The following is a 19,697-nucleotide window of genomic DNA, read 5'->3' as shown; positions in this document are numbered from 1 at the left end:
TGATTTTCCCACAACTCTGGCTGTCGCCTGATGATGCTGGTTATAATTACCAACGAAACGTCGTACCCAGATTGTAAATGTTGTGGGTTTACTCATCAACACGGCGGTGTGCTGAACTAGTAACGAATTGGCATGTTTTGTTCACGTGATAAACTTTACTAATCGGCTGTCTCGGGTGGTGGCGGGTTTAACGACACGTTTATATCTCACCAAAAAAAAAAACCTCTCATGGATAATTCTAGATTTCAAGCTTTCGTGACTGCAAGGATTCAGTTTTTTTCGGTAAAGTCACGTAGGTAAAATATAAAAAAATTAATAAAAGTAAAATAAAAATGAAATAACATTGGTCGCGAAAGCCCACGTGTTCGACCAAAAAGCCCTCTTTTTTTTTCATTTGGTCAAGGACCCATGTTGGTAATGTACTATCCAGTGGTAGCATCCTGCAGGAACATCCATTCTGGCTTCGTTGTGTTTTTAATGGACTTTTAAGAGCGGGCTATTGTGGAAATGGAGGTAGCGCCGGTGACAGGCAAATGAATGTGTGTATCGAGCTGGGCTCTGGCCAACAAAGCCGTCGGGGTTGTCGCTTGCAATGAACACGTTGGAGACTCGGTGAGTAGTTACTGGTTAACCTGCTGCACAGCCTACGCGGCTTCGATTTTGGCTGTGCAAGACTCCGCAAGCCTATCGCGGCACACAATCCGGAGGGGCTGGTTCTTGAGTGGGTATTCGGTGCATAACGTAGTCATCTCCGGATTATAAAACGCTCCGGAAAGTAGAACGCACCGCGGAACCTGTGCTCCCGGTATCAATGTAGTTAAAATCAAACGTTAATGTGCAATGCAATGGAGGGACTGTGTGTTGTGTCGGTGTGGTCTGGGACTGTTGTTGTTGTTGTCTCGCTGCCTCTGCCCAAGTTTGCATTTGGTGTGGACAAATCGGCAGCAATGTTTGTACTTCGATACTTAATTAATGCGCATTTATTTATTTAGCGACTTGCCTACCTTTGCTCTGTCTTGCTCTTGTCGGTTTTTTTTGTACTGTTTTGTTGACGTAACTCGCTGACCCCGTGCCCCCTACTGGGCATCTGGGTAGAAGAGCTTTATAGCTCATCGGATTCTTTCCGCGGTCGAAATAAAGATTCTAGATTTGAAGCTTTCGTGACTGCAAGGATTCATATTCTTAGGTTTTTTCGGTAAAGTCACGTAGGTAAAAAATTTAAATTAATAAAAGTAAAATAAAAATAAAATAAAAATCACGACGTTTTGGAGGCAACACAAGTTTCCGTCTTCACCTGAAGACGGAACCTGAAGACGGAAGCTTGTGTTGCCTCCAAAACGTCGTGATTTTTATTTAATTTTTATTTTACTTTTATTAATTTTAATGTTTTACCTACGTGACTTTACCGAAAAAACCTAAGAATACGAAATAAAGATCCCGGATTCGGTCGCGCACACGTATACTGCATTGTAAGACCCCTCCCCCGTGAAGAGTACAAGGGAGTAAAAGCGCGCCTTAAAATCCCGAAGATCACGGTAGCATGTGCGGACGGACCTTTTTGTAAATCCACTGCTGGATGAGGGAAGCTTCCATACGCGGCTTTCGGTTCTGGGGGGGGGGGCGGGGTGGGTTGGGATGTGACCATACTTCACCACGCTGGTCAATGCGGGTTGACGTTGAAAGTAGCCACCTCCGATGACACCGAGGCATGCATAGTGGTTACCCATCCAAGCCCTGTCCAGGCCCAGCCCCGCTTAGCTTGCCAAATCAGATGATAGTGAACGCATTCCTAATTATTTTGTCATAAGCAATGTTCAGTATGCCGTTTAAAAAAAAAAGGCTGTGATACTACACTAAAGTATTTAGTAATACAGCATTACATAAATCAAAACGTAATGACCTTTCATTCAACGTGTAATTACATATTCTATGCATTATACTTTACAGTCAACGCGTGCAATCATTGTAGAATCTTTCCAAAGCAATAATTCGTCTTCGGTTCGGCAAATCTGGCCGGGGTACATATTACGCATTGCACAGTCCGCATGCGCAACTTGTAAAGTCGAGTTCCCGGGTTAGTGCATAAAACACTCTCTGTGCAGGAGGGATTTTTTTTTATTTTGTTTCCCCTGCATCCCTGCTGCGTGGAGACATGACATCCAGACCCCCTCCCTGTCCGTGTTCTCGGCCTCAATATCGCCGGCCACGACCATCCCCCACCCCCGCCCCCACCCCTCCAACGCTCTACCCTCACACACCATGCATGCCTACCTCCCTCCGATCATTTGCAAACCCGCTTCCCCATCTCCATCCACATCCACCCACCCACCATCCATCCATCCACTCATCTTTTGGCCAAAGGCTTTTGTCCTGAATAACCTAGCTGATCAAATCCCGGCCTTGGCTTTTATGCACATACATGCCAAATTGTGATTTATGCATTGTTGTCTGTAATCATATTTGCTCTCAGGAATGCTGATGGCAAAACTGTTTAAAATGTATATACAGTGTATGCAAAATGATAATAAAAAAAAACGTCAAGGTGCTGTTGCTTGGCGGTTGCTTACACCATTGGCAGGTTGAACATCCCTGCACTGTAGCCCCCTGGACAGGGTAACTTGGCTTTTACTTCCACGTTGGGCAAGATGCCTGAAAAGAGGTTGCAGTTGACCACATTCCAGTGGAAGGTGGCAGCCCGTCACGTGGCCCCGCGCTCGTGAGGTGGGAAATCGCGGCGAACGCACGTCGCTCGTCATTCTCCCGGTCTCCAGAGAGAAAAAAAAAACATTTTCGTTTTTTTAAATTCTGCACTGCACACGACCTGCCGAAACATTGTGCTATTATGCTAACATCGGTGCTTATACAAGTACTTAGCCTGGAGTGCTTTTGGAGAGATGAAGTTGATAATGAAATGTCATTTATCAATGTTCCCGAAGAATAACATTTTAATGGGTGAAAACTACTCGCGATGACACGTGATTCAAGAAACATGGTCATCGACAAATGTGAACAAAGCTCAAATGTGAGCAAAGCATGGTGAGATGTGGAAAACGCACCGAGAGCCAACAAGAAGAACACCATGGATGAGAGAACGCACGCAGGCGAAGGACATCATCATTCTAAAGTGTTAATACAAAATTAAGCGGGCTTGTGCAGGCCACGTCGCTACGGGCGATGACGGCCGATGGTCATGAATTTTAACAACGGAGCGGCAGCCAAGATAAGGGGGGCGTGCCCGAGTGTAGTAGTACGTCCTTCGCTGAGATGGAGCCATCAATTCGGGCTCGGGTTGTGCGCGCTCGCCGAATTGTTCATTTGTAGGATGGCAAAGTAAGGTGGCGGCTTAGGGAGACATTTATCCAACAGTGAAGAGACCACGTCCGAAGGTGATGATGACGACGATGTAAAATGAATGCAATCCCTCTAAATCCCCGCCAATGCACAGAGCGTGAGATTTCTAAATCCGCCAACATCTTAAGGTGTGCAATTATTTCCTACCCAAAATAATTCGTCTAATTAAACGAGCAGCCGCAATAACGGCGCTCTAATTGGTGCGGTGGCTTCATGCGTGAATTATTTTCTTTGTTGGTTTAAATGCAAGGAAGCTGCGATGGCAACGGTGTGAAAATCATTGGCCGAGAATGCAGATCACAATGTGATTAGTTATATAATTTTAATTAGGACAATACTTGCTTCTTCCAAATGTTACCACGCTCGTGCCACATTGTCACTTGTTTATATTCCAAGAGTGGAATTGTTTCGGGGGGGGGGGGGGGGAAAGTCGCAATTGTATATATTTTTGTTACACCTTCCAAACTAAGTTGAAAATGTGAATGCATTAGCTCTGTCCCTCTGTTTGTGGAAGGGAGGTCATGATAACTCTCCAGAAAGTGAACCATTTGAAAAAAAAATTGAGTGAAAATGTGCGTTGCTATTAGGTGCTAATTGAGAATACATTGAAAAAGGTTTAGCCTCTTTCACATGGTGAAGATGTCACGGGTCATGCATACGCACACGATGACGTCATCACCCAATGACGTCATCTCGGAATATCATATGCCGTATGATGTCCACTCCCTTCTCCAGCTCGAATGTTCATGTTATTTGTTATCATCATCTAGCATGGTCATTCCACTGCTGGATGAATGCTTCCCCAAACTGCCACCACCATATCTCTCCCACATCTGACACTCACACACGATACTGATTTCATCGCTCTGTGTCGAGGGTGGACGTTCCCTTGGGCACGTTGCATCCCTCGGATGCCTCTCCGGATTATTCCCACCCAACGTCCTTCATCTCCTCTTGTGACGCGTCCTGCCCATCTACACTTCATTTTCTTCACGTTCCATGTGATTTCTCCAACTTGTGTACGTTCTCTGATGATTGCGTTTCTATTTCTGTGTCTCTAAGCATGCAACTCTCCATTTTTCTTTGCACACTATTAATCTTTCATGAAAAAAAAAACTAGCTCAATTACCATGTTTCCGATCCTTACGTCATCGTGGGTAGTATGTGCGATTTACAAGAACATATTTGCTCAAATTATGCCCTCCACATATCGCTTGAAATATCATTGCCCAGGTGGTGGTAATCCATGACTGTAAGGTGAGGTTTGGTGGAATACACAAATGCCCAGAAATTCCCTTCCTGTTGGTATCGAGTTGGCATACTATAGCTTTCCAGGAGAAGGCGATACATCAATGTGAACTACCCTTAGATTTCCTCCCGGATCTCCAGTTTGCTCCCACGTGTAAACACTCATTAATTGGCAAAAAAAAAGTTCATATATAGGGGACCGCAGAGCTTGGGCCAATTGTTTGCGCCTCCTCAATGCCTGGCTGATGCCTTCCCGCTTGTCTGTGGTTCCTCACGCCTCCGAGTGGCTCTCGCTGGTCGAAAGTGAGACAATTCTGTGTGGCTTGTTACCAGTTGGCATTTTTTGTATGTGTTGTTTGCTGTTAACTTTTTGGTGTAATTCCAAAAATACACCTTTCTACACGTCTTTGTGCGCCTTCCAGTTTTTCTTCCATTCTCTGTCTTGATATCCATCATTCTGATCTCTATCCATTGCAGATAATAAACATTGTTACATATATTTTGTATACCTCCCAGGATTTAAAGCATTGCAGAATCCGTGCGTATGCATTATTTTTTGTGTCTGAGTTTTATTTAATTTTTTATACAAAAGGCTATGCAGCAGTAGCAGCAGCACCACTGCCATTCTGCACCATCAGTAAAATGTACTGTTCTACACAGCAGCACAGCTTATCCAGTGCTGTCCTAACCGAGTGCCCATAAAAGAGATGGAGTGTGCAGTGTAAAACTTGTCAACGCCTGATATTTTAAAGCTTTTGTATTTTTAATGCTTTTGTGAAGATTTAGCACTCGCACATTAAATATACCAGTAACGCAGTAATATTGTTTGGACAACAGCTGCACAGGAGTACGCATGCGGGCACTATTTTAAACATCCATTGAAAATATAATCCACGGAAACACATCTGCAAATACAATTTCAGTATGACATCTTACCATGAGTTACGATTTTTTTTTCAGTCTATATATCTTTCTCAATTGTATTCTTTACTGTATGCCGAAGCAATTCGAAATAATGAAAAATACCATTGTTTCATGCAGTATCTATGTTTCACTTGCTGATGAACGCTTTTGGAAAATGAAGCACGTGACTACATTTTGAGCTATTTTACATAGTTTTATTGTAAATTATATGCTTCTATTAAAATAAAAACCTGAATTTATTTTCGACATCAAAAAAGGGTAAAATGTAGAATAGTTCCATCTTCTTTAATGCCCTTCAAAATAACCATTCCCCTTTGAGTGTACCCTTTATAAAATCGCCCATTGAATAACCTGTTCACTCTCATTTAATCAACGACGCAAATGACAATTTTAAAATGCTGAAATTACGTGGCACAATAAATCGCGGAGCAAAGTTACGAACCAAATGTCTAAATAAATAATATATCAAACAGATTGGGGAAGCAGTGGCCCAGTGTGGTTTCTCAGACCGCACCGCGAGCCTGAGCACAATATCGGTGAGTGGTGACATCCGAATCAATGCTGGGCCCTCCGTTTGTCAACCCTCACCGACCACACGACACGTGGTCAAAACAACCGACGTGGAAATGGAGGAGGCCTTCATCCGGGCAGTAGGTTGACAAATGGCTCTCCGCTGGTGTTTCTCATCGTGTGAATGTTAGAGCTGGGACGATTAAGTAAAGTTAACAAGGACATTTGAATCGACTACCCGTACCCCCACATTGCGCATCCCAAAGGTGGAAATCCCCCCACCCGCGGATGATTATGCCGATGACGTTTATCAAGCTACGTCCATCACCTCCCGTCCAGCGGCACACGTGGGAAGAGAGGTGATTATTGTATTTTTCCAAAAAAATTGTGTGATCCAATTAGTCGAGTAATGGGAAATATACCGTGACGTTCTACGTTCATCATTCGTATACTATATAAAAAAACAACAACTTCATCCTGAAATTAATTACATTTCTGGTGATAATGGGGATTTAATGACAGTCTGGATTTGCATGTGGCAGCTTGCTTGTGGAAAATTCAAAAGGAAAGTTGTACAAAACACTGTTGCTCAGCAACAGCAGCACAACAGCAAACACAGAAGCCGAATTGTGCCTCGAGATGCAGACAACCCCACGCCGCGTTGAGAATGTTTTTTTTATCATCATTCTTCACCATCCTGGTCAGTGTGGGTTAGTGAATGGGGTGCCCATTGCTAGTTGAGAGATAACTCGCCACCGATGTACGGTAGCAGTGGCCAGGAATACAATTCGGGTTGCTGGGTCCATAGCGCACTGCGCTTAAGCACTGCGCCACTGATTCCTCCTCCACCTGTCTATACAACGCTACGCATCTTCTGCTTGCCTTTTACGTTGCACTGGTATCCCATGGGCAGCCTGGCCAATGAAATGGTTAAATCAACAAACTTCCCATCTCTGGAGGCAGTAAACAATATGTAATGAACTGCTGTCTTCGTTTATTCCCAATTGGAGCCAGATGTCAGATGGCTTGATGTGAGTGACTTATAATATATATGTATTATAAAATGACAAAAATAATAATGCGCTGTTAGCATATAATATGTATGAGCAGAATGAGAAGACGTTGTGATGTGCAAAGGTAGATATTACCCTTCAAGACTGTATGACGATTTGCATAACGAATTAAGTGGTAACACAAATACGTTGGGCGTTTTTTAATTGGTGAATATTTAATGTCTCTAATTAGCACAATTTCTCATTGGATTTTAATATCACCGTAGGGTTCTTCCATTATTCCAGCTTGTACCACTCTAAATTCCCACTTCAAAAAACATGGCTAGGGCATTCCCCCAGTTCTTTTTATCCTGGAGGCCGCTACGGAGAACCGACGTTTGTAGGAATGACTTTTGAGATACATTGTAATGAAAGTCAAGTGGGTTGATCATTTGGCTTCATTATAGGAGCCACAGCGATGGCTAGTTACAGCCTTGTCCACTAATCTATAACCAGAATGCAATTGACCCACACGTAACCTTTATACACCACACCTGCAGAGAGCAGCAATGCAATTCTCATGACCAAGGCTCGATAGAGTAAATTAAAATGTTGTTCGTTGGTGCGTTGTCTCTGTGCACCGAACACTTGTGCGCTGTTAGGGTTATCTAAAACAAAGCTGTCGGGCATCCTCATTCCACCAGTGGATAAGTGCCCTCACAACGCTTTATCGGTCATGTGCTCTATATTAACTATACTTCGCCACTCTGGTCATTGCAGGTTGTTGGGAGGTTTGCAAGGCAGGCACGGTTCAGATATTACTCACCACTGATGTCAACCGGGGTTGAGAATGCAAACTCGGGTTGCTGTGTCCACAGCCCAGCGCACAAGCAACTGTACCACCGCTCCAATCCTTTAAGGTGAAAGCACTTCTGCTATAAGTGCAAGGAAATCATCGTAAAAAGCGACGTTCGACGTGGCGTGCACGCGCACAGAAAGCTTGGTCAATGTTTACGTAGCGCCGTAATGAAAGCGAAAATAAGTGAGTTTATGCGTTGCAAGTGAAAATCATGACAAACAAAAAACACAATTCAACGTCGCTAATTAGGAAATTATATTTTAACCAATGAAATAAGAACATATTTTACCAACGTAAAAAAAAACCTCTTCCGAGTGCTGCTCCTGCTGACTGAGTAAAAGGTTGCGTGCTTTGATATAATGAAAAGAGGGTTTCAGCGAAAGAAGGTCACCATTTGTTTTTCATTTGGCTCATTCCCCCCCCACCCCCCCCCTTTATGTGAGCCGCACCGCACGCAGAACATCAAGTTGCCTTCTTTGCAGTCGCTCCGTGGTGGAGGGCTAAACGGCTAATGCAAAGGCTATAAAACCATGATTAGAGTGGCTCTTGTTTTCAGGTGGCGGCTAATGTTTATGAAGGGTTTGCAGCCCGTTGTCCATCTGCTAACGTCACTGCCACTTAATTTGGGGTTTTAAAAACGTGCTCTTTTTTCATTCGTCTTATTATTTCTTAAAACACAACAACTAAAAATGATGTCATTCATTAATAGTGGTAAACACGTGCTTTTAAATAACCCCGGAGGTTGTCAAAGTGCAAGGAGCCTTTAATGTCCGGCTTTGTGCCTGCAATAATTGCTTATTGACGAAAATGTGTCCTAACAGCCTTGGGAAGCTTGTAGGTTCCCACTCCAGGGCCAGCAAATCTTTGCTGGTCAATAACCTATTTACTCATATTATCAACAGGCAATGTTAATTTTGTTTTCGTCGTCTTTTTACTTATATATATACCTTAATGTAACATTTAAAAGTGTCTTAAATGTACACATTAAACACCGAATCAGAAATTGCACTCGCTAAGCGCAATTCCAAAGAGATTTCTTTGAACCCAAGGAAAAAAAGGGGACGGGATTCGATCCACTTGTTTTAATTAGTTGTCCTTATTGGAGGTGAGAATGAATCCTTTACAAAGGTAACCACAGCAGAGCTGCTACTGTGGTTGGGAGAAGAAAGCTGTTTTTTTTTCCTCTGGAAGCGATAACGCTCCAGATAAACAATGATAGTTCTTGAAAGAGACGTTGATAATGGCTATGGAAGGCTGGGCAATGATGGGTGAATATTTTTGAACGAGTTAAGTAAATAAAAAGTCGTCGAATCCCACAACCGAACTGCACCACCCTGAGCTATCTTTCTAAAAATTCGCAATATAAATGTTACGCGCATCGCAAACGGGAGAAGATAATTATTTTCGAATTGCCGAATCTTTCAAATCGAATTGTGAAAATTCGCGCTGGCAGCCCTTGCAAGAGCGTAGCAGAGCACACCTGCGGAACTCACCGGCGCAGAACACATTTCTTTTCAGCCGCAAGGCACACGCGTGAAACGTGTGTTGTCATTGTGGATCGGTGATTAGGCCCCGTGAGGACAGAAAGGAGGTGAGCCGAGCGAATTTGCATGCGAGCTACTCCTGCCGGGCGCACGATGATGGAGGGGGAGCCACTGAAGTGGTCTTATTGGTGGGCCAGCTCCGAAGAAGCGCAATTCCTAGGGAGAAACCGCTCATTTTAGTCTCATACCTCGCCTCACTCGTCAGCATGAACCTGCCCTGCATCCCCCCCTCCTACCCTCACAGAATCCCCGCCGCTATGGAAGCCCCCCCCACCCCCCCCGAGCGATGCACCGGGACAGATTAACTCGGAGGCACTCGCTTCGCCAATTTGTATCTTGTGTATAGTGGCTCAAGGAGCAGATAATTGGTGGCGGCCAGGGGCCCCATCAGCGGTGTCCGCCAAGGGTCCCGAGCACTCTCAGATTGCCCTTCGGTGCAGCCTTTACGTCTGTGTTGGATGGTTAGAGCGTGGTTTTGCGGGCGCGCGCGTGCGGGCACATTCTCACTTCTCATTTCTGCACGCGTCCAATGCTTGATAGGGTTTCTTCGGCTCGTGAAATGCAGAATGCAAAGAAGTAAAATACTGCGGATCGCTCCCGCCCCGTGCTCTGCACCTTCCTCGGCTTACGAGTTTCCACCGCACAGGAACGCGGCGATGGATAGAACGGGGCGAGCGAATGGACTGGGGGGGAGGTTGAGGGTGGTGGTGGTCGTGGTGCAGATTTGAACGACGCGGCGAGCGAGACTGGCGGACGACCGAGAGATGCAGGGACGGTGCCCCGCAGCGCGGCGTCAGCCCAACTTGAAAAATAAAAAAAAGAGGCTGGTGCTGGACGACGATGAGTGAATAATGCGTGCGCGAGCGCGCGCCAGTTCTCGCCGTCCTCGCTCATTGCGCAGAGCTATCGTGAACTTTGGCCCAGATCGCGATAACGCGGCAAAGGGGCGCCTCCAACGTGGCATTTGGGGAGGTTGTGAGAGCGCCACGCGGAGGGCTGCCTTTCAGTGACGGCTTGCGCGGTGGACGACGACACGAGCACCCGAGCTGCCGAGATGCCAACTTCATGGTCGCGCACGCGTAATTTGACAGCAGCGTTCATATTACGTTGGAATAGGCCAAGGGCATTGCCAGGATTCATCTTCTTGGTTCTTTCGGTAAAGTCACGTAGAAGGGAAGCAATAAAATAATACAAATAAAACATAATAAAATAATTCTCACGACGTTTCGGCCACAACGCAAGCTGCTTGCGTTGTGACCAAGAAGATGGATCCCTGCAGTCACGAAAGCTTTAAATCGAAACATTGCCAGGATGTTTCATTTATACTCATCCCAGGATTGGTGTTCTCTCTCCGCTGGCCGTTTCCCCACCGTACCACGATCGCGACGAGTCACACCCTGCGACCGTGTTGCTCCCGTCTGCACAGCGGAACACGGGCGGCGTTTGTTTCGCAATTTGTGGTCGTACTTAAATGTGTTTTGTTTGCTTTCACGCCGCATCCAGGGCGATATGTCCAGTGGCTCGTGCGTGCTTTTTTTGTAATGGTGATGCCCGCAAACATGGACTTTTCACATTCTCTTTGGCTCTTTCGGTAAAGTCACGTAGGTAGAAAAAATAAGAATAGATCACGCCGTTTCGAGCAGTGGAAAAAAATACAGCAGTGGAACTGCTGGATTATTTTCCCGCCTGAGGACGACCGCTTGTGTTGCGATCGAAACGTCGTGATATATTATTATTTCTACCTACGTGACTTTACCGAAAGAACCACAGAGTATGGATTCCTGCAGTCACGAAAGCTTCAAATCAAGACATTTCACATTGATTACACGTCCGGATACATCAACAACCTATAAGTGCGGCTCCGTAGTTGCGTGCTCAGGACGCTGCTGGCGTAAGGGCCCACACGTGAGCACACTCTCGAGGGTATTTGGTCTACTCTTCCACATCGATCAGGCGTGTTGAAAAAGTTCGGGCGGTACCCCTACGCTTTATCCCACCGCACGTGACCTGCCCGATCACTCCCGTCGTGCCCATTTAAACTGCTGGGCGAGCGGACGCGAGGAGGGACTTCGATGCAACGCACGCGATCGTATCCGAGTGACGAATCAGGGGATGGGAGTCGAACCGTCGACCTCTGTGGCTCGCGCTTTTTATAATTGCCGCTCGCTCCGTGGACGTGTGAAAAATTATGAAATAATCCACATTTCAGTTTTGTGACTGCAATAGATACGAACGACCTTCAACTAATTTCGTGATGTGCACATTTCATAATTCCAGCAAGATCGAGAACTTTTCACATTTTAATTTTCCTTCATTTATCGTTTAGATTAGGCGACTTGTCATTTATCGTAGTCGGAAGGAGACCTTGCAGTAATTTGAGGGTATTATATATATATAACCCTGCTTTCCATTTTGTTTCCAATTTCTACTCTTCCTGCATCCAGGGAAAGAGAAGCCAGATGGTTAGTCGAGGGGCTTCAAACAAGATAATTGGCTGGGGATATGAATTCAACCAAAAGCATTTTTTACTTAGCTACCACTGATGTTATCATGGCCTCTCCTCTCCCTCCACCTGTGCTGAAATTGCCATAGCAATAGCCCAATTTCATGTTGCTGTCATGTTTAGAGCTTATTATCTCCTATCAGAAGATCACTATCAGTTGAGAATGTTGAATTAAATTCTAAACTACGTTCTTCCTCCCCTTACCCCCCACCACTGCTGAACTCCATAAGGAAGATCAACTCTCGTCTCATTATCCCTCTTGCTGCGCGACACGAGGCAAGGTGGGGCTCAGTGAGCAGCCCTCGGAGGGCGACGTGGAAAAAAGGAGGCCGTCGCGATGTGACAGCCACTGCTGCCCTATAATAACAGCGGTGAAGCTACTAACTTTTAAAAACAGTTTTTTTTTTGCTTTTTTCTTTCTCATGTTTTACCAGGTGAAGGCCCACTGCACTAATATAGCTCTTTTTCAGATGTAGCCTGGCCGCAAATTATAGCTCAACGAAGTGGCGTGGGCATTTACAGCAGCCAAACACTCCAAACGCGTGACGTTGATTCTAAATGTGGAGGGAAAAACCGGAGGACCCAGAGAAAAATCCACGCGACCAAAGGGAGAGAGAGAGACAGGCAAACTCCAAATGTACAGCAGGCGTCAGGGTCGGCATCGAACCCACGAGCTCCTGCATACCAGGCGAGGTAGTTAACTTCTCCTAGCCACCGTACCGCCCCTGGTGATACTATTCCACCCTCCTGAACCCTTGGTAACCGTTGCTCCTGGGAGATAACAATATTAATAAACTTGGACACTGTACGTTATTTTACGTTGGGTTCTGTTTGGTAAATGTGTTCCCCCCCCCCCTCCGCTTTGTCCCATTTTCTCCCCCCCCCCCTTTACATAAACCGCTCCCAAACGTCACCCGGTAGGGCAGCGAGCACTGACGCACTCGTTCGATCCCTCATTCTGAGGGTGTGTTCCGTATCTGTTGCCCCCCCCCCCCCTCCTTCTTTTTAAATTCCCACTGTATTCTGGCTTCTTTAATGACGCAAAAAACTACTTACAAAAAAAACCAGCGGTGAAAGGTGTGTCTTGGCCAGGCCACGGAAGGCCCCGGCAGAATCCCACACCCACGCAAGGAGTGTAATGCGTGCAATGATCTCCTACTTTTATTTCCACTCTAAAGCAGGCGCTGTTGGGAAATACCCTTTCTAGCTGTGATCAGGTGTCGTCAGATCGAGTCATTAAATCCCTCTCGTGTTAATTCGACTTCCCATTTTGTCAGCGCCACATCAAAGCCTGCGTCTGTTGTCTCGGTAAAAAAATGAAAATTTGTTCACAATTTGCTCACAATGTATTTATCTATATGGATATTATGCAGTATTTGACATCCTTTTTTGCATTAGCATATATACAGTTATTAAAGAACGCTCTACATTATTAATTTATTTTTAGAATTGCCTTAAACATGTTTTAATAAATCAAAAGATAAAACCATACCGACATTAAACTGACGCAAACCATTGTCTGACAAATTAATGAAATAGAAGCCATATATTATACATCAAACTAGAGTATTGTTGCGATCCCCTCAATATCATCCCTGAATCTCTGACTTAATATGTCTCTATGCCTTCCCGTCTTGTCCCTTGTCTCGCTATGTCTCCATGTTTATCCCCGTGCGTCTGTCTCCCTGTCTGCACCTGACTTTGCTTCGTCTTTCTCCGTATCCCCTTGGCGTTGTCCGTCTCTTTGAAGCCTTGTGTCTCTCTTCAGGTGTCTTCTGTCTTCACATCTCCACTTGTCTGACTTTATATTCCACTTTCTCACTGTCTTCCTGTATCTGCGCGTGTCTCCGTATATCTCCACATGCCTTGCCTGTACCTGACAGTGCTTCCCTGTGACAGGATAGAGGAACTGCGTCCATCTAATAAGGTACATTAGGATGTGGTCACTTGCCTCCAAGAGTCTGTATGGCTACGTGGGGGAATCTGTGTCTCTGTGTGTGCGTACGTATAAGGCTGGCAGTGGTTGTCTGTGTACCCTGGCAGGTGCAACGTAAACATTCAGGCCACCCATCACCATGGCTAGCGGGGGCTCTGGTTCAGTGCGAGTGGCCAGTAACCCTTCCACACTGTCAATTACCTGAGGACCATTGAAAATAATTACCAAAGGAGAGTAATTAGAGTGCCTTAGTGTCCACATGTACATGATGTCTCTTGAGTAAATCCCATTTGCCAGAATTAGGGGAATGAAATATTTTCTCGGTGACTTTATAGGAACAACAGGCATATCTGATACAGCTAGCCGCATGAAATGTGCTGGGGAGGAGAGATTGCCATTCCTCTGTGGAGCTAGATCTGAAACCAACCGGGCCCTCTGTGGAGTACACTGTTCCTAGTTCCTGTTAATACGCGGAGTGGACACTCCACTACTGGGAACAGGATAATATCAAACAAATGAAAGAGCGAAGGATGCTGTGGGTGTGGCGGTGAAGTCTGGAAGCTTGTGAGAGTTCAAGGTCATTGTGGCTGGCTTCCTAATACTGTTGCTTCCCACCAAAGATGTCTGTGGAGAGATGCAGGCAAGCAAGACTGATGAGTCAGATGCCTTCTGCGACCTTTTGTCCCAGGTGATGGCTAGGATTGCCCAGCATGATAGTCACTTTATTAGGTGAATGTAATGCCTGAGTGGGTTGTGATGGCAATGCTTGCTGCCAGATCAGCTCCAGAACAATGGTAAGAGGATGCTCGTTTTCTGTGCAGCCTATGGGCTTGTAATTAACAACACGCTGTTCCATCACTGGTGCATCCACACAGCAACTTGGGTGCATACTGGGCCCAAGTAATAACATCTGTTGGACTATGTAATGGCTGAGCAGCAATTGCAAGCCTATGCTATTGACACCAGGACCTTGCATGGAGCTGATTTGTCCACTGACCATTGGCTAGCCATCTGCAAGGTGCGCCTGCTGTTTTGCCTTTGTGGGAATGAGCCTACACCTATGACCCCATTCAAACCCACAATAGCCCGATCTTGGCTCACCTTTGGAGAATATGTGCGAGAATTTGATAGCCACTTGCAGCAGGGGTTGCCAATCCACCACCTCCTCTCAATGCCAAAGGGAAATTTGGCTCATGCAGTTGCTAAGGCAGTGCCGGGTATCTGTCCCACGCCTCCCCAGAAATCATGGCTGGATAGAGGAGTTGGCGCACGCTAACTGCACCGCAAGACTGCGACGCGATGGTGGCAGTTTGGGAATGTCTTCATCAAGCAGCGGAGATCATGATTGATTCTTATTGCGTTTGTTGTCAAAGGCCAAGTTCTAAGGTGCCCAACCGCTTGATCGTCACTTCATCTGCTTCACTCATCCCTCTCGGTCCGCCTACGTTCCGTTGTAAGAAACATTCCTCGGCAATGTGGACGGCTCGTTGATTTATTTTTTGGGGCAGCCCCACAATCCACGTGCAGAGATGGCATTCAAGCCAAGGTGGTGGCAGGTATGTGCGCCATCAAAACGCCCGTAGCCACACACCAGTCTATTAAAGCCGATCCAAGACAATCATCATGGTCGATGGTGATGATGATGATGATGATTTGCAAAGCGATATTTAATAGACGAGTCTCTGGCAAGTTGCATCAGCTAAGAAGTCTCGGCCAGCTAACGTCAGCTCCCAATGGACTCTTCTGAGCAGGTGTACCACACACCTGCTCAACCGCCTCATTAACACGGCATATGCTTGTACAGCCCACTGTGAGTCATTGCATTGAACATTAACAATTTATCTATAGCGTAGGCTATCAAATGGAATAGCCCCGCCCCCCCCCTCCCCTACACTGTGCCTGGTAGTGAGGTTTTATCGCACTTGTTTTGCTCTCAGAGTATACCTCCACGAAGATGTGTTAAATCTGGTGGGCCTGTCCCGTCGTACCGGTGACATATATCTCTGCTCAGTTATTGGAAGACATATGTGGACACTGAAGGAGGCACGTGGAGACGCATGGACATGTACAGACGCAAGATAAGACTCGTGAAAGATACATGGAGAGGAAACACGTCTCGAGACAAAGGAAGCTAATGAACGATACGCGGAGACACGTGTTGGCAGGTGGCGGCACGCGGAGACAATGGGATATGTGCGGAGACTTGGGCAATAAAGGAGACACGTGATAACACGTGGAGTTATGGAGTCATGGTGAAACAAGGGAAGGCATGAAAGGACATGTAGACGGAGACATGCGGAGGATGCAAGGCGACGTGCTGTGTTGTTTAGACACGGGGAGACACGGAGAGACATACAGAGACATGGGGAGATACGTAGAGATGCCAATTTAACATCTCCCCACATGACAGCCACGAGCGAGTGGCCGAGGACAACGTGTCGTCTAAGTCTCTCACCGTATATCCCTCCTCCATCCATTCCACCACAAACCACGTGACATCGAGTGTCTGTGCCCCAAATTCCAGAGTGAACCTAACACACAGCACTCTCTGCCAGAGTAAAGTAATAAAAGAAACCCACTTTGATCTCTCGCATTGTAGATCCAACGAGGGGACCGTTGGAGCCACGCCACTCTTCAACCCAAAAACCCAATTTGTGGCCAAGATCCGAGCGGGCAGGAGCAGAATGTCAGTCTCTTTCTTTCTTCCTTCCTCTCCACTGCTCGCCTCGACAGACGCGACGGCGAGAAAGCTGGGTGCTCGGTTTGAGCGCCCAAGTGAATGCCCCAGCGCTAGCCTGCCAACGTTGGCCCAAAACACGGCCCCCCCCCCGATATCTGTTGGGGTGAGAGGGGGTGGTGACAATGTGTGGAGAGAGGTCACCTGATGAAAGTGCATCGCAGACGAGGCTTGCCGTTGACCGGCTTTTTTTGAAGTTGAGCGGAGATGCGAAATGAAAATGATAATCGAGGAGTTCGGATGTTAGTGCAATGCAGCGGTGGATCTTGTCACATCGAGAACATTTTTCAACATCCCACTTTCAATAGGTATCATGTGGGATTTTTTTTGCTTTCTTGAACGCAATCCTTTGATTAGGATCATGCTTTGTTTTTTTGTTGTTTGTTAAGATAGCCACCGCAATTGTGTAAGGTTACTTTTCATTTTGACATCTTATTATTAAACGAGAAATACGGCAAATAACGGAGCAAGGTATAACTTTAAAACCATGAAAGCTGGTTGCTTCAAAGCGCATATTAAAATAATTTATTCGGTATATGTAAAATACGAATTGAAGCTCTACGTTTTAATTATCATTTCTATTGTATATGGATGCATGTATGCATAGCTTTACATAATTGCACATCGCTTGAAAAAAAACACGTGGTTGTTGCGCACGCTCTATAAACGGTTGTAAAAAATAATTAACATTCAAATTGTTTCCCCACTGAGTGTTTCATGGGCTCCTTTCAGTCATCTGTGGCACGTGTTCAGGGAGATATCCTGCAATGAGCTGGGGAACTACTAGTCAGATCAAAATAATTTGTAAGAAGTGTTGAGGGAGAGCTGTCAATGTATGAAGCTGACATTGGATGTTTGTTTAAATATGTGTATACTCTATATATGGAATATATTAAATCAATGAGGGAATATTATTATATCTTGTCATCATTGATTAGCAAGTTTCTTCACGCAAAAAAATGTTCAGCCCTTTGTCAATCCACTGGTGCATGAAAGCCTCCCCACACAGTGTCAAGCATGGAAGTTTTGCTTAACCACACTTCACTGTGCTGGCGAGAGTGAGTTAGAGCATGTCATGGGCTGCTCGGGACTGATTCAGGTGTCACTCGCCCCTGATGGAAGCTGTGACCAGGAATCGAACTTGGGCCCTGGAGTCCGTAACAAATGTGATTAACCTCTGCACCACCACTCCATTTAAATGTCTACAAAAGTGTTTCGAAAGGGCCTCTGCAATGTATTAGTCGAGGACCAGGTATTGGTTGGCAGCCAAAGTGCTCTCGTCTCGGTATGTATTGCATGCGCAGCGGCATTCAACCCACTCGATCGCCCCCAAGAGTAAATCTTGGAACTGTGACACGCGAACATCAGGAATGCAGTAATTGAATTTTTTTGAACTGGCATGGAAACAATCGCTCTGCATGAGGTCGTGAATTAATTCGAGTGGCTGCACCTGAGATTGGCACCCTCTGTTCCGCCGCTCGTAAGCAAAGAACCTTTGCCTAAAGACATTTTTAAAAATTCCACGCCTCGTGGAGTCTGCTAAGGCTGCAATGACATATCTTATTTTTTTAAATCGTGTGTAGGCAATTGTAGCTTTTTTAGGTCAACTTATTGGAAAGAGGATATTGTTCTCTGATGTGTTTTTTGGGGAGCTTGTACCGTGTGGTGTTTGGCACCGTGTCCGACGTTTCGATCCACGTGCAGAGAGCTTCTGCTGACACAGTCTCTAAAGCAGCTTCCAGCACGTGGAGTAATATGGTGAGTTTGCGATAATTAGCTTTGAGCATTTTAACACAGTACAAGCGAGAGTCCCATCGGTAGAGCGATGCAGCACAACCGCGAAACGCCAACGCCGTTGGACCGAGATACTTGGCCTTTTGTCATTTGTACATGAAAGGCCATTGGCGGATGTGTAATGGTTTGTTAGATGGGAGGAGAGAAGAATTACACTTACTAAAAAGTCTTTGCTTTAAATGGCAATTCTAATGTTACCTTGGAGGCATGCTGAGATGACGGTGAGGCAGCGTTGCTTGTCAAATTTTGTCTTTGGGGACCATCTTTCAATTAGCATGCCAGCTCCCCCACCCCCACCTCCTTTAAATTTTAATCCAACATTAATTATCACGGGTGCTGTACCAGAGCAGGAGAAACAACCGATACAAAATGTGCCATAAGGTGTCACCCAAAAAGGCGGGGAAGGTAATGCCACAAAGTGAAAATTATTTTCTCTCCCACTGGTAGGGATAAAATTATAAAGTACAATTTCTAATTTCATGGCTCAAGGGTTGATTGGTTTGCTTAAATTCCCACGATCCTCAAATATACGGGTTTTAATTATCCTGGGTCGGTGAATCTGTTATTGAGACCGGCTGCAGCGTATTAGACAGATGGACTCCAGAGTAATGGAGTAATTTCACAGCCTGTAAAATTTAGCTTTGCACATTCCAGGTGATTTTGGGGTGTTTTATTTATTTATTTAGATGGGTCATGCATAGAATTTTTTTTGTTATCTTGAACAGTATTCCTTTTTATTATTGTCCCTTCTACACAGCCAGATTGTTTACAACTGTGGTTTGTAATTGCAAGTCCAAAGCATTATAAATCAAAATGATGCTGTGGCTATTTTTGCTCCTGATTTTTGTTGTTGTTGTTGAAATGCCTACACAAAAATGCTCATGAAAGGGATGCAGTTTAAGTTATCACAGTGATGATCATCATCATAGTTACAGTCGGCAGCAGCCATTGTCTATCCACTGCTAGATGAAGACCCCCCGGCCCATGCGTTCCTGTGATGTCACGATCATAACGGTCTCATATTTCTCACCGTGCTCCTTGGTATTTTCCAGCAGTGTTGCTTACATTTGTTTTAGCCAGCCGATTTCAAACGAAAAAAAAAGGCTGCGTAATCACAGCACTTTGGTTTGCATCGAAAACGTGCTTCGTCAAGTTGATCCATGGAAATACAAATAAAAAGCCCACGAGTCGTACGCCCTCAATAATTTCTCATTATGTTGCTGTCACGATGACCATGAAAGCGTTGTGTTTTTTTTTTTGGGGGGGGGGGGGTTTGGGGGGGTGCGTGTAGCGCGACTA

The sequence above is a fragment of the Lampetra fluviatilis genome, chromosome 20 (assembly GCF_964198595.1).
Source record: "Lampetra fluviatilis chromosome 20, kcLamFluv1.1, whole genome shotgun sequence".
NCBI classification, from domain to species: Eukaryota; Metazoa; Chordata; class Hyperoartia; order Petromyzontiformes; family Petromyzontidae; genus Lampetra; species Lampetra fluviatilis.
The sequence above is the reverse complement of the archived record's forward strand: the minus strand, read 5'-3'. Positions refer to the sequence as shown.